Genomic DNA, 16207 nt, shown 5'->3' with positions numbered 1-16207 from the left:
ATGTGCTGAGGGAAAACAACTGCCAAGCTAGATTTCTACACCTGGCTAAATCATCTTTTCAGAATAGGTGAAAAGTCCCCAAACAATAAAACAACAACAAAAAACCATGCCAAAACCCTAAAACAAAACAAAATAGAAAAGCTAACACTACAAAACTGGAAGAACATAGAAAAAATACATAGGGCAAATCTTTTTGACCTTAGGAAAGACAAAGCTTTCTCAGAAAGGATACAAATAAGCATGAATGTAAAGGAAAAAATGGATAAATTGAACTTTATAAAAATTAAAAACTTTTGCTCTCTAAAAGTACCACTAATAAAAAGAAAAGGTGAAGAATGGATGAAAATATTTGCTAAACATTTGTTTTAAAGGCTTGTATCCAGAATATATAAAGAACTCTTACAATTCAATAACAAAAAGACAAACAACCTAATACAAAACAGAAAAAATATTTGAACACTTTTCAAGAGAAGATAAATGAATGGTCAGTGAACATGTGAAAAGATGCTTAAAATATAGCCATCAAGGAAATGCAAAAGAAACCAGTCACCATCACCACCACAGAAGCCACAGTGAGAAACCACTATTTATTTACAGAAGAGCTAAAATTTAAAAAACTGACAATATCAAGTTTTGGCAAGGAAGTAGAGCAAGTAGAGCTTTTGTGAATTGCTGTTAGGACTATTAAATGGTTCAACCACTTGGGAAATCTGTTTGGCAGTTTTTTAAAAATGTTAAACATAAACTTATATGATTATATACCCAAGTATTCCACTCTTAGGTATTAACCCAAAATAAATAAATATTTATTTATTTATTAGTGTAGACAGATGTCTACACTAATATTTATATAAAAATGTCGATAGCAGCTTTAATCACATTAGCTATAACCTGTAAATGACCCCAAATATTCATCAGCTGGTAGATTGATAACATGTGATATATCCAAAATGTGGAATATTACTTAGAAGTTAAAAAGGAACACAGTACTTAAATATACAACAACATGTTTTTCAAGTCAAGCTGAATGAAAGAAGTCAGATACAAAGGATAGGCACTATATTTTTCTACTTATATACATTGTAAGATAATCTGTAGTGACATAAAGCAGATCTGTGGTTGCCTAGAATTGGGGCTGATGTAGGGAATGGAGTGCAAAGGGGCACAATGAGTCTTTTGGGGATAATGGAAATGTCTGTGTCTTTTTTTTTAAAGGGGGGCCTGGGAGGGGCAGAGGGAGAAAGAGAATCTTAAGGAGGCTTCATGCTCAGCATGAGCTCTATCTCACAACCCTGAGATCATGGCCTGAGCCACAATCAAGAGCCAGAAGCTCAATCAGCTGAGCCACCCAGAACCTTTATTTTTATATTATTTTTAAAATAAAAAAAATTAAAGTTTTTATTTAGGGGAGCCTGGGTAGCTCAGTCAGTGAGGCATCTGCCTTTGGCTCAGGTCATGACCTTGGGGTCCTGAGATCAAGCCCCACATTGGGCTCTGTTCAGTGAGGAGTCTGCTTTTCCCTCTTCCTTTGTGTGCTCACCACCCCCGCTTGTGCTCTCTCTCTCTCTGTCAAATAAATACATACAATCTTTAAAAATACAAAGTTTTTATTTAAAGTCCTGTTAGTTAACATACTGTATAGTATTAGTTTCAGGTGTACAATATAGTGATTTAACACTTCCCTATATCATCCAGTGCTCATCACAGCAAGTGCACTCCTTAATCACCACCCACCTCCCTCCTGGTAACCATCAGTTTGTTCTCTCGAGTTAAGGGCCTGTTTCTTGGTTTGCTCCTTTCTCTTTTTCCCCCCATGCTTATTTGTTTTAGTTTCTTAAATTCCACCTATGAATGAGATCATACGGCACTTGTCTTTCCCTGACTGAGTTATTTCTATTAGCATCATACTCTGTAGCTCCATCCTTGTTGTTGCAAATGACAAGATTTCATTCTTTTTATGGTTGAATAATATTCCATTGTGAATATATGCCACATCCTTTTTATCCATGCATCAATCCATGGACAGATCAATTGGATGCTTACCTGACTGAGCCACCCAGGCACCCGTGTCTTGACACCCCTGTGTTATACCTGGTGGTATGAGTATTTACATTCTAATGAAACTCATCTAAATGAATGCAGTTTGTTGTATGCAAATTATTCCTAAATAAATGTATTAAGGAAAAAAATGACATTTTCAGATATGCAAAGATAAAGAGAGTTTAAATTTGAAGGCTTGATAAACAAACTTGTATAATATTTTGTATAGAAGAAAACAAGTGAACCCAAAAGGAAAGAATATATTGTAAGAAATTTATTTATTTATTTTAAATTTTTATTTATTTATGATAGTCACAGAGAGAGAGAGAGAGAGAGAGAGAGAGAGGCAGAGACACAGGCAGAGGGAGAAGCAGGCTCCATGCACCGGGAGCCTGACATGGGATTCGATCCCGGGTCTCCAGGATCGCGCCCTGGGCCAAAGGCAGGCACCAAACCGCTGCGCCACCCAGGGATCCCTGTTGTAAGAAATTTAATTCTTCAATGGAACAAAATGCTTTGAGCGTCTCATATTCCTGGATGCATCTCTCTATAACACAACCAACTAGTAAAACTCAATTGCTCTACTCAAAATATTTTTATTAAAATTTCAAATGCACAAAACTAAAAATATTGGTATAAAGAACTCCCATGTATCTAGGAGAATCCATACGTTTGTAACATTTGAGCTTGCTGAATTAGGAAAGACCTATATTTATTAATAATTACATAGCATTCTTCATTTTAGGAAGGTTGTTTCTTTTATGTCCTCTCAAAATGAGTCAGATGAAAAATCATCATTTTGCGTATTTACAATATTTAAGAAAAGTGAAAGATAATCGAAAGATCCAGAATGCAAGATGGCGTCATGCTCAAGACCTCAAATCATATTACAAATATCTCACAATTGCAAAATACCTCCCTATGGTATGCACCCTTCAAATAAATATTTCCTGAACTTTGACTCAATTTTTCAAATATTTATTTCACAACTTACACTCTTGTAGAGATTAACTCAAATATCGAGGTTATTGAACAACTACGTTTTGCCAGGCATGAAGCTCAATAGACTTAGGGAATTACAAAATTGAGAAATCTTGGTCTTAACTCTAGAGGATTATATTTCTGCAAAAACTCTGCCCCATTACTGTAGATTTCCTATTGCATCGATACAGAGATAGTATGAACATTGTTCCTCTTCTTTGATTTAAAGTTAAGCATAGGTAGTGGATGTCTCTGCTTTTTTTTTTTTTTTTTTTTTTTTTTTTTTTTTTTTTTTTTTTTTTTTTTTTTTTTGATGTCTCTGCTTTGGCTGACACCTAACATGTGCACATGCTGGTTTGGACTACTCCCGTTTTCTCAGGCTGGACTCTTAAACCCCATTTCCTAAGACATCCTTTTGTTTTAAGAGTCAGAGAAGGGAAAAGTAAACAGTATTCTATCATTCCTGGCACATACATGGTCTCATTCCTGAAAATTTATGAGTAAATGCACAACACCTCGTGGGTGAGCAATGGTTGTCCTTACAGCAATTTGTAATGAAATAATGTCATAAATCACAAGGGACTGGCCAGCGCCCCAAATAAAATATCTATGGCTTCAAACTACAAATGTCTCATGTGTTAAGATATGTCCTGTTTATTCCAATCACAGAATGTTAGAACAGTAAGGAAGCCAGCAGGAAAAAAACTTTTATAACCTCTAGTCTGCCATATTCGCTATAAATTGGTAATAAACACACCTAAGTTACTTCATTACAATGTGATAGATTGTAACAGCAACTCTGAAGGTCCATTATATAAATCATTTAAATAGCGATTCAGACAATTTGAGAAATTCCCATTAATTACTAGAAAGTCAGAAACAATAACACCAGTGAGGTTCAGTTCACCCTGCGTTTGTGAATATAGATACTTTAAAATGCAGATTATGACTCAGTGGAGCAGAGTAGCTCATTAGTCATGTAAAATCCTTTTATTTTTTAATTTTGATGGGATGAAGATTGTTGAACTAATAGATTATAATTGATCTTTTACAGTGAAGAGTCTGCAGTGTTGAGCTCAACATAATGCCTGAGAGTGTTTATAGTCTGTCCGTATTTTCAGAAATGCCCAGAATTTATTGCACAGTGAACATTCTTGGAATGCTGAGCACCGTATAGGGGGTCTGAAATACAGAAGACTTAGTCCTTTGCCTGGAAGGTGAAGTGGGGAGTCCTCTTTCTCCTTTTTCCAGTTTACTGAATTTCTTAAAACAGAAACCAGGAATGATATACAGTACAGCTCCAATCCTGGTAAGGGATTTACAATAAGTGATCCCTTTTTGGTGCGGCCAGTTCATTTCAAGTCCCAGTGGCCCTAACATCTTCTGTGTCAAGGATGCTGAGCTGTTCCACATTTGGGGTCTGTGAGACTGTTTCCACTTTGGCTCTCCACCCTCCTCCAGCTCTGGTTTATTCTCTTCAATGATGGAAAAAGAGGCCTTTCTTATCCGCAAGAATCTCAGTGTCTTGAAGGCAAGGATCATGTATTTGTCACATGTACCCATGCATGGTTCTTGATTCAGCAATCTGCACAGGGTGCCACTGAACTCATAGTCATTAAATGTATACACGTGTTAACACACTCGATAAGGAGAGGCAGGATACTGAAATCTGGAATCAGAGTGAATTGGATGGGACCTGGGGATCCTTGCTTTGCATAATACGGTCTGCTTTCCTGTTAAGAAGGCAGCCTAGGGCACTGGCATATGCCTGGTACCTCCTAGACTCTTCTCCGTTCATTACCTCCAAGCCACCTGTCTAGCTTCATCACCCACTCTTCTCCTCCCTCCACCCCAGCTATTCTGGACTGATCAGGGCCCCAGAACTGCTTTTATTTTGACCCACTGTGTCTCTATTCTGATTGCTTGTTCGAATTCTACCCATCACACAAGATCCACTTTAGATGTCACTCAAAATGTTTATTGAGATGACCTATCCTTCCAGTGTTTGTGATCTCTCCTTCCTGCCAACACTCATGAGCTCCATATGCCGAGGCATTCAGCAGACTGAGACCTAGCCCTGCTTGCTTTGCAGCGGGCGCTCCCCAGGCACTGGAGTGGAACATGGGGTCCCGCAGTCCACACTCCTCTCCAACTACTCCTCATCTGTCTGCTGATTCTTTGGAGATTCAGTTTTCAGGTTGCTCAGTTCTATGAACCCCTTGCCTTCTGGTTCTGAGATTTCAGTGATAAGCCTTGGTGCCATTTATTTAGAGCCAAAGTGCTGCATATTTGGCAGATTCTTTCAATACAGAAATTCAAGTCCTTCAATTTAGGGAAGTTTTCTTGAATGAGTTCATTGAAAACCCACCCCTTCTTCACACCATATTTCCTGTTCTCTTTTTCTAGAATTCCTGTTATTTGGATTTTGACCTTCTGTACCGATCCTTATTTATTTGCCTATTTTCTGTCTCTGTTCTTTTGCTATATTTTCTTGGAGATTTCCTTATTATTATTATTATTTAAAAATATGCTCTGTGCCCAATGTAGGCACAGAACTCGCCCATGAGATCTCACTCAGCCCTGAGATCAAGAAGCACATGCTTTGCCAATTGAGCCAGCCATGTGCCCCCACTTGATTTTATATGTCAACCCTTTACTGAGGGTTTTAATTTCTGCCATGATTTTATTTAATTTGTTTTGTCATTCTGTCAACCCTCTACTGAGTTTTTAATTTTTGCCATATTTTATTTATTTGTTTGCTTGTTTTTATTATGGTAAAGTATATATAATATAAAATTTACCATTTTAGTCACTTAACCATTTTTTAAAAAAAGATTTTATTTATTTATTTGAGAGAGAGTAAGCAAGAGCAAGAGAGAGCACAAGCAGGGAAAGTGGTAGAGGGAGAAGGTGAAGCTGTTTCCCCACTGAACAGAGACCCTGATGTGGGGCTCGATCTCAGGACCCTGGGATCATGACCTGAACCAAAGGCAGACACTTAACTGACTAAGCCACCCAGGTGCCCCACCACTTAATCATTTTTACGTATAACTCAGTGACATTAAGGACACTTAAAATGTTGTGCAGACATCACCACTGTTTCCAGAACTTTTTCAGCCTCCCAGACAAAAACTACCTTTTCAACAATGACTCCTCCTTTTCTTTCCCTTCAACCCTAGCCCCTGGTGACCTTGATTCTTTCTGTCTCTAGGAATTTGCCTATTCTAGGTAACTTATATACTTGGAATCATATGGTGTTTATTTTTTGTTGTCTGGTTTATTTCTCTTTGCATAGTGTTCAAGGTTCATTCTTGCTGCAGTGTGTATCATAATTTCATTCTTTTTAGACGGGCAAGTGATATTCCATTTTATGTGTATACCACCATTCATATACTAGTGAATATTTAGGCTGTTTCCACTTGTTGGCTGTTGTGAGTATTGCTGCTGCGAACATGGTGTACAATTATCTGTTTGAGACTCTGCTTTCAATTCTTTTAAGTGTGTACCTGGGAATGGAATCGCTAGATCATATGGTAATTCAATGTTTAACCTCTTGAGGAAGCATGACTGTTTTCCCCACTAGCAATGCACATTCTCATTTGTTACTTTCAATTTCTTTGGTAACAGCTGTCCTAATGTGTATGAGGTTGGTATCTCATTGTGGTTTTTGATTTGCATTTCCCTAATGACTAATGATATTAAATATCTTTTTTATGTGCTATTGGCCATTTGTGTATCTTCTCTGGAGAAATGCCTGTTCAGGCCCTTTGCCCATTTTCAAATTACATTGTGGGTTTTGTGTGTGTGTGTGTGTGTGTGTGTGTGTGTGTGTGCTGTTGAGCCTTAAGAGTTCTTTACACATCCTGGATAGAAATCTATCAGACAGGGATCCCTGGGTGGCGCAGCGGTTTGGCGCCTGCCTTTGGCCCAGGGAGGGATCCTGGAGATCTGGGATCGAATCCCACGTCAGGCTCCCGGTGCATGGAGCCTGCTTCTCCCTCTGCCTGTGTCTCTGCCTCTCTCTCTCTCACTGTGTGCCTATCATGAATAAATAAAAATTAAAAAAAAAGAAATCTATCAGACAGTGATTTGTGCATATTTTCTTCCATTTTGTGGGCTCACAAAATGAACCTTTTTTCTCTCTTGGTAGTATCCTTTGATGAACAGAAGTTTTTCAGTTGGGTAAAGTCCAAATTATGCATTTTTTTCTTTCATTGCCTGTGCTTTTGGCTTCATATCCAAGAAATTATTGCCAAATACAATGCCATGAAGATTTTCCTCTATGGTTTTCTCTAAGAGTTTTGCAGTTTTTATAAAGCTCTTAAGTTACAGTCTTTGATAAATTTTCAATAACTTTTATGTATGGCTTAGGTAACAGCCCAACTTTGTACCTTTGCATGTAGATATCCAGTTTCTCCTGCACAATATTTAAACAAAACAAAACAAAACTATCCTTTCCTATAGCATGATCTTGGCACCCTTGTCAATAATCAATAGAGTATACATGTAGGGATTTATTTCTGGGCTCTCTCTCCTAGTACCTTGTTTTATGTTTGCCCTTATGTCAGTATCATGCTGTTTTGATTATTGTAGCTTTATACTAAGTTTTGAAATCAGGAAGTGTGAGTCCTCCAAATTTGTTCTTTTCAAGATTGTTTTGGCTATTCTAAGTCCCTTGTGATTCCATATGGGTTCTAGGATGGGTGTTTCTATTCCTGAAAAAAATACTGTTGGGTTTTTGATAGAGATTGCATTGAATCTGTGTATCACTTTGGGTAGATGTACATCTTACTACCTATACATCCAATAATATAAGTCTTCTGATCGATGAACATGGGATGTCTTTTTCCATTTATGTCTTTTAAAATTTTTCAGGGATGCCTGGGTGGCTCAGCAGTTGAGTGTCTGCCTTTGGCTCAGGGTGTGATCCTGGAGTCCCAGGATCAAATCCCACATTGGTTTATCTTTGTGTATGGTGAAAGAGAGTGGTCTAGTTTCATTCTTCTGCATGTGGATGTCCAATTTTCCCAGCACCATTTATTGAAGAGACTTTCTTCCAATGGATAGTCTTTCCTCCTTTATCGAATATTAGTTGACCATAAAGTTCAGGGTCCACTTCTGGGTTCTCTGTTCTGTTCCATTGATCTATGTGTCTGTTTTTGTGCCAGTACCACACTGTCTTGATGACCACAGCTTTGTAGTACAACCTGAAATCTGGCATTGTGATGCCTCCAGATATGGTTTTCTTTTTTAAAATTCCCCTGGCTATTTGGGGTCTTTCTGATTCCACACAAATCTTAAGATAATTTGTTCTAACTCTCTGAAGAAAGTCCATGGTATTTTGATAGGGATTGCATTAAACGTGTAAATTGCCCTGGGTAACATTGACATTTTCACAATATTAATTCTGCCAATCCATGAGCATGGAATATTTTTCCATCTCTTTGTGTCTTCCTCAATTTCTTTCAGAAGTGTTCTATAGTTTTTAGGGTATAGATCCTTTACCTCTTTGGTTAGGTTTATTCCTAGGTATCTTATGCTTTTGGGTGCAATTGTAAATGGGATTGACTCCTTAATTTCTCTTTCTCAGTCTCATTGTTAGTGTATAGAAATGCCAAAATGGATGAAAGATCTAAATGTGAGACAAGAGTCCATCAAAATCCTAGAGGAGAACACAGGCAACACCCTTTTTGAACTTGGCCACAGTAACTTCTTGCAAGATACATCCACGAAGGCAAAAGAAACAAAAGCAAAAATGAACTATTGGGACTTCATCAAGATAAGAAGCTTTTGCACAGCACAGGATACAGTCAACAAAACTAAAAGACAACCTACAGAATGGGAGAAGATATTTGCAAATGACGTATCAGATAAAGGGCTAGTTTCCAAGGTCTATAAAGAACTTCTTAAACTCAACACCAAAGAAACAAACAATCCAATCATGAAATGGGCAAAGACATGAAGAGAAATCTCACAGAGGAAGACATAGACACGGCCAACACGCACATGAGAAAATGCTCTGCATCACTTGCCATCAGGGAAATACAAATCAAAACCACAATGAGATACCACTTCATACCACTGAGAATGGGGAAAATCAACAAGGCAGGAAACAACAAATGTTGGAGAGGATGTGGAGAAAGGGGAACCCTCTTACACTGTTGGTGGGAATGTGAACTGGTGCAGCCACTCTGGAAAACTGTGTGGAGGTTCCTCAAAGAGTTAAAAATAGATCTGCCCTATGACCCAGCAATTGCACTGCTGGGGATTTACCCCAAAGATTCAGATGCAATGAAATGCCGGGACACCTGCACCCCGATGTTTCTAGCAGCAATGTCCACAATAGCCAAACTGTGGAAGGAGCCTCGGTGTCCATCGAAAGATGAATGGATAAAGAAGATGTGGTTTATGTATACAATGGAATATTACTCAGCCATTAGAAATGACAAATACCCACCATTTGCTTCAACGTGGGTGGAACTGGAGGGTATTATGCTGAGTGAAGTAAGTCAATGGGAGAAGGACAAACAGTGTATGTTCTCATTCATTTGGGGAATATAAATAATAGTGAAAGGGAATATAAGGGAAGGGAGAAGAAATGTGTGGGAAATATCAGAAAGGGAGACAGAACATAAAGACTCCTAACTCTGGGAAACGAACTAGGGGTGGTGGAAGGGGAGGAGGGTGGGGGGTGGGGGTGAGTGGGTGACGGGCGCTGAGGGGGACACTTGACGGTATGAGCACTGGGTGTTATTCTGTATATTGGTAAATTGAACACCAATAAAAATTAATTTATTAAAAAACAAAACAAAACAAATCCCACATTGGGCTCTTTGCATGGAGTCTGTTTCTCCCTCTGCCTATGTCTCTGCCCTTCTCTCTCTCTCTCTCTCTCTGTCATAAATAAATAAATAAAATCTTTAAAAAATTTCATCAATGTTTTATAGACTTCAGTGTATGAGTCTCTTGTCTTTTAAGTATTATTTAATAAAAAATAAAATTCCTAAGTATTTTATTCCTTTGAAGCTTTTGTTTGGTGTAATTTTAATTTCTAAAATATTTTTTTCCCCTTGTCTTCTCTACTTCTTTTAAGATAATAAGTAGAAATCTATTCTTATGTCCTGGATATATTATCTTTTCTTACTTCTCTGATTATAGGAATGATAGTTATATTTTTAAAAGTTTCTTCTTCCTGCATTTTGTTTGTTTCCTTCAGGCTTTGGTTATTTATTTATTTATTTATTTTTACTGTCTTCTATTTATTTTGGTCTCCTTCTGTGATTTTCCATGAATGTCTTGTTGTCCTAGCTTGTCTGTTTATGATTAAAAATGAGGACAACAAAGCTGCTTGAGTGGGGCTTGTCAATTTGAGCTTTGCTCTAGGGTGATCTAGATGGGCTATTTTTAGGGAACCCTGGGACCAGTCTAGATCTTTCCTCATGGGATGGTCAGACTCCTCAGAGAGGAAGTTGCTAGTCTCTTGCCTGGAGAGTAGAGGCCCTGCAGCAGATTCCTGGAAGTTGAGGGACAAAGAGGGCTGACACTCCCAGCTTGCAACATTGAGCATTCATGTTAACTTTTTTCCTGTGCTCATGTCCTCAGCTGTGCTGCTCTGCCCACAGTCCACACTCTGTTTTTTCCCCTTCAGAGGCCAAGCCTCTAGGGTGCCAGCACATTGTTGAGGGGTTGCTACTCATCTGTATGGACTGGTGAAGGGGATATAGGGCTCTTACTACTTCTCAAACAGCTCTTGACCAGTCCTATAGATTGCAGTCATTTCTCCTTTCCGCCCCAGCTCTAGAGATTGCTGATGTTGTCAATTCTGAGCCCTTTAAGGTGTCTTCAGTGTAAAACTCACTGGTTCTTAGCTCTTACCACGTTAGCTTAAGATATGGCTTTTTCAGGTCTGCTAGGATTTCTGCTTTCCAGAGGTTATCCTGTTCTGCCTCTGAGTTTATATCTTTAAAAAAGAAAAGTACAAAAGCAAACAACCTCTTGCCTTTCAGGCTTGGAATCTTGCCAGATGGCAAACTAACATGGCCTACTGGCTCCTTTCTCCAAAATCAACTCTGAACCAACTAGAAGTTGACATAGAATTCAGAAACTAAACAGCAACGACAAAAATACAAAATAAAAACAAAACCCAAACAAGAGAAAAACTTGAGGGAGGCTATTGATGTGTGTGGGGCTTAGGCTAGGGTGAGATGTGGCTGGGAACATCAGGTAGAGGATAGGGTTAGTGTGACTTTGGGACACATATGACTTTGTGACAATCATTGTTAGTCCTGTAAGTGAAAACCAATCCAGACAGTAGATGCAGGTGTTAGCAGGGCAGGGCTGGACTCTGCTGGGCAAGGACTTGATGAACACCTTTGTGGAGTGACTGCAGGCAATTGCCTTGGCTCCTTGCTTCTTCATACACTTACACTCAGGACTGATGGGTTACTCCAAATGCCTTTCAACTTTGGATATACTTTAGAATTGCTAGAGTTTACAAACCCATTTCCCAGACCTCATTCCATATTGATGAACCAATCACAATCTCTGGTTGTAAGATCAGGGCTATAGGATTGCTAAAAAGCTCCTCAGCTGATTACTTTGTGTGGCTGGTTAAGAGACACTTATCCAGGGAGGTCACATTCTCCCCAGGCTGCTTGATGTGTTTGGAAGCAAAGTTCTAACCTTAAGGTTTACCTCGGGGGTGGCAGAAAAGAGGTCACTCAAGTGATTCTTTGGCTCCTGGGGCTTTCTCCTGGGGCCCTGTCTACTTCCACCCAGATAGGGGCCTGCCTTTGACCACTGACACTCCCTGTATCCCTCTCCAAAAATCCCTCCACTGAGTAGTTGATATTTCTAGGAAACATGAACTCAGAAGTCAGAATGACAGCATACCTGAGGAATAGAACACCTCAAAAACTGGGCCACATATAATCATAAGAAGTGGAATTATTGGGACAGATGGACCAAAAGTCTAAAATAGGCATGATAACATAATAGTTTAAAACATTAGTGGAGATTACTGTACTCCTAATTTTTCTGTGATTTTTTGTTTTAAACCTGTTAATGTAGGCAACAGATAGTTGGACCTTAGGTTTTTTCTTTTTAGGATTTTATTTAATTAGAGAGAGAGAGAGTGAGAGCGAGCTGGGGGAGGGTAGAGGGAGAGGGAGAGAGAGAATCAAACAGACTCACTGCTGAGCAAAGAGCCTGATATGGCTCGATCTCAGGACACTGGGATCATGACCTGAGCGGAAACTAAGAGTGGCACATTCAGTTGACTGAGCCACCCAGGTGTCCTCCACCTTAGGTTTTTAAATTCAGCAAGACTCTGTATTCTTTTCTTAAAAAAAGTTTTTTTTTTTTTAAGATTTTGTTTATTTATTCATGAGACACACACACACACACACACACACACACACACACACACACACGAGAGAGGCAGAGACACAGGCAGAGGGAGAAGCAGGCTCCATGCAGGGAACCTGACGTGGGACTTAATCCTGAGTCTCCAGGATCACACCCCTGGGTTGAAGGCGGTGCTAAACCACTGAGCCACTGGGGCTGCCCTTTAAAAAAGTTTTAATTTTAATTCTAGTATAGTTAATATACAGTGTTATATTAGTTTCCCATGTGATTCAATATAAAATCAATATAGTGATTCAACAGTTCCATATATTTCTCAGTGTTCATCATGACAAGTGCACTCCATTCTTTTTTTAAAATTTATTTTTATATTATTAATTTTGTTTATTTTTAAAGTTTTTATTTTAATTCCAGTTAGTTAACATACAGTATACTATTAGTTTCAGGTGTATAATATAGTGATTTAACACTTCCATATAATACCCTGTACTCATCACAGCAAGTTCACTCCTTAATCCCCACCATCTATTTAACCCATCCACCCACTCACCTCCCCTCTAGTAATCATCAGTTTATTCTCTATAGTTAAGAGTCTGGTTTTTGGTTTGCCTTTCTCTCTACCACCCCCCACCCCAGGCTTGCTTGTTTTGTGTCTTTTAAAAAAATACAATTTAGAAAAATACTATTTATTTATTTATTTGAATGAGAGAGAGAGAGAAAGGGAGAGTATATGTGGGGGGAGGAGCAAAGGGAGAGGAAGCAGATTCCCCCCACTGAGCAGGGATCCCAATGTGGAGCTTGATCCCAGGACCTTGGGATCAAGACCTGAGTTGAGATGCTTAGCTAATGGAGCCATGCAGGCACCCCCCATTAAAGAATATTTATTTATTTATTTATTTATTTATTTATTTATTTATTTATTTATTTATTTATTTATTTATTTATTTTAGAAGGAGATACAGAGAGAAAGAGCATGCATGAACAGGGGGAGGAGCAGAGGGAGAGGGAGAGGGAGAGAGAGAGAATCCTAAGGAGACTCCCATTGTGTGTGGAGCATCATGCAGGGCTTGATCTTAGGACCCTGAGATCATGACCTGAGCCAAAAATCAAGAGTTGGACACTCAACCAACTGAGCCCACCCAGGTGCTCTGTTTTGTTTCTTAAATTCCAGCTATGAGTGAGATCATATGGTACTTGTCTTTCTCTGAGTGCCTTATTTCTATTAGCATTATACTCTAGCTCCATCCCTGTTGTTGCAAATGGCAAGGTTTCATTTTTTATGGTTGAATAATATTCCATTGTGAATATATGCCACATATTCTTTATTCATGCATCAATCCATGGACACATCAATTGCTGCTTCCATATCATGGCTATTGCAAGTAATGCTGCTATAAACAAAGGAGTGCATATATCCCTTTGAATTGGTGTTTTTGTATTTTTTGGTAAATACCCAGTAGTATGGTTACTGGATCATTGGATATTTCATTTTTAACTTTTTGAGGAATTTCCATACTGTTTTCCGCAGTGGCTGTACCACTTTGCAATCCCATTAACAGTGCAAGAAGGTTTGTTTTTCTCCACTTCCTTGCCGATACATACTGTTTCTTGTGTTTTTGATGTTAGCCATTCTGAGCTGTGTGAAGTGATATATCTCAATGTAGATTGTATTTTTATTTTTTATTTTTATTTTTAAAATATTTTATTTGTTTATACATGAGAGACGCAGAGAGACAGAGAGAGGCAGAGACACAGGCAGAGGGAGAAGCAGGCTCCATGCAGGGAGCCCAACGTGGGACTCGATCCCGGGTCTCCAGGATCACGTCCTGGGCTGAAGGCAGTGCTAAACCACTGAGCCATCAGGGCTGCCCTCAATGTAGTTTTTAAAAAAGATTTTATTGGGCATCCCTGGTTACGTTCTTCAAAGAAGTTACGTTCTTCAAAGAGGCTTATGTTCTCTTCCAGGTTTTTATGGTTTTAGATCTCACATTTAGGTCTTTAATACATTTTGAATTTATTTTTGTGTATGGTGTAAGAAAGTGGTCCAATTTCATTCATTTGCATGTGACCAGTTTTCCCAACCAGTTTCTCTTTTGTTGAAGAGACTATTTTTTCCCCTATTACATATTCTTGCCTCCTTTGTTGAAGATTAATTGACCCCATAATTGCAGATTCGTTTTTGGGCTGTTTTTGTTCTCTTGATCTATGTGTCTATTTTTGTGCCAGTACCATACTGTTTGATTACTACAGCTCTGTAGTATAATTTGAGTCTGGAATTCTGTTACTCTCAGCTTTATTTTTCTTTCTCAAGATTAATTTGGCTATTCAGGTTCAGGGTCTTCTGTGGTTCCATACAAATTTTATGATTGTTTATTCTAGTTCTGTGAAAAATGTGTTGGTTTTTTTGATAGGGATTGAATTAAATCTATAGATTGCTTTGGGTAGAATGGATATTTTAACAATATTTGTTCTTGCAATCCACAACAATGAAATGTCTTCATTTTTTTGTGTTGTCTTGAAAGTTTTCATTTGTGTTTTATAGTTTTCATAGTGCAGTTCTTTTACCTCTTTGGTTAAGTTTATTCCCAGGTATTAATTTTGGTGCAATTGTAAATGGGATTGTTTTTTAAATTTCTCTTTCTGCTGCTTCATTATCAGTGTATAGAAATGTGACTGATTTCTGTATATTGATTTTGTGTTCTATGATCTTGCCGAATTCATTAATCAGTTTTAATGATTTTTTTGGGGCACCTTTAGGATTTTCTATATATAGTATCATGTCATATACAAATAGTGGAAGTTTTCCTTCTTCTTTATCAATTTGGCTGCCTTTATTTCTTTTTCTTGTTTGAAATTTTTTTTTTATTTATTTATGATAGTCACAGAGAGAGAGAGAGAGAGAGAGAGAGAGAGGCAGAGACATAGGCAGAGGGAGAAGCAGGCTCCATGCACTGGGAGCCCGATGTGGGATTCGATCCCAGGTCTCCAGGATCGCGCCCTGGGCCAAAGGCAGGCGCCAAACCGCTGCGCCACCCAGGGATCCACCCAGGGATCTTGTTTGATTGCTGTGGCTAGGACTTCCAGTAAAATTTTAGTAAAAGTGGTGAGAGTGGACAGTTCATTTTGTTCTTAACCTTAGGGAAAAAAGCTCTCAGTTTTTCACAATTGAGTATGTTGAGGTACATTGCCCTAAACCTACTTTGTTGAGGTTTTTTAAAAACCATGAATGGATGTTGTACTTTGTCAAATGCTTTTTATGCATCTATTGAAGTGATCATATAGTTTCTATCCTTTCTCTTATTGATGCGATGTATCACATTGATTGATTTGCAAATATTGAATCACCTTGGCAAGTTGGGAATAAATTTCACTTGATCATGGTGAATGATTTTCTTAACGTATTGTTGGATTTGGTTTGCTAAAATTTTGTTGAGGATTTTTACATCTATGTTCATCAGAGATATTGGCCTATGGTCCTCTTTTTTTGGTGGTGTCTTTATCTGGTTTTGGTATCAGGGTAATACTGGCCTCAGAATGAATCTGGAAGTTTTCCTTCCTCTTCTATTTTTTGAAATGGTTTGAGAAGAATAGATATTAACTCTTCTTTAAATGTTTGGTAGAGGGATCCCTGGGTGGCGCAGTGGTTTAGCGCCTGCCTTTGGCCCAGGGCGCGATCCTGGAGACCCGGGATCGAATCCCACATCGGGCTCCCGGTGCATGGAGCCTGCTTCTCCCTCTGCCTATGTCTCTGCCTCTCTCTCTCTCTCTCTCTCTGTGATGACTATCATAAATAAATAAAAATTAAAAAAAATATTAAAAAAAA

This window comes from Canis lupus, chromosome 1, assembly GCF_048164855.1.
Source record: "Canis lupus baileyi chromosome 1, mCanLup2.hap1, whole genome shotgun sequence".
Classification (NCBI taxonomy): Eukaryota; Metazoa; Chordata; class Mammalia; order Carnivora; family Canidae; genus Canis; species Canis lupus.
Note: the sequence above shows the minus strand (reverse complement) of the source record.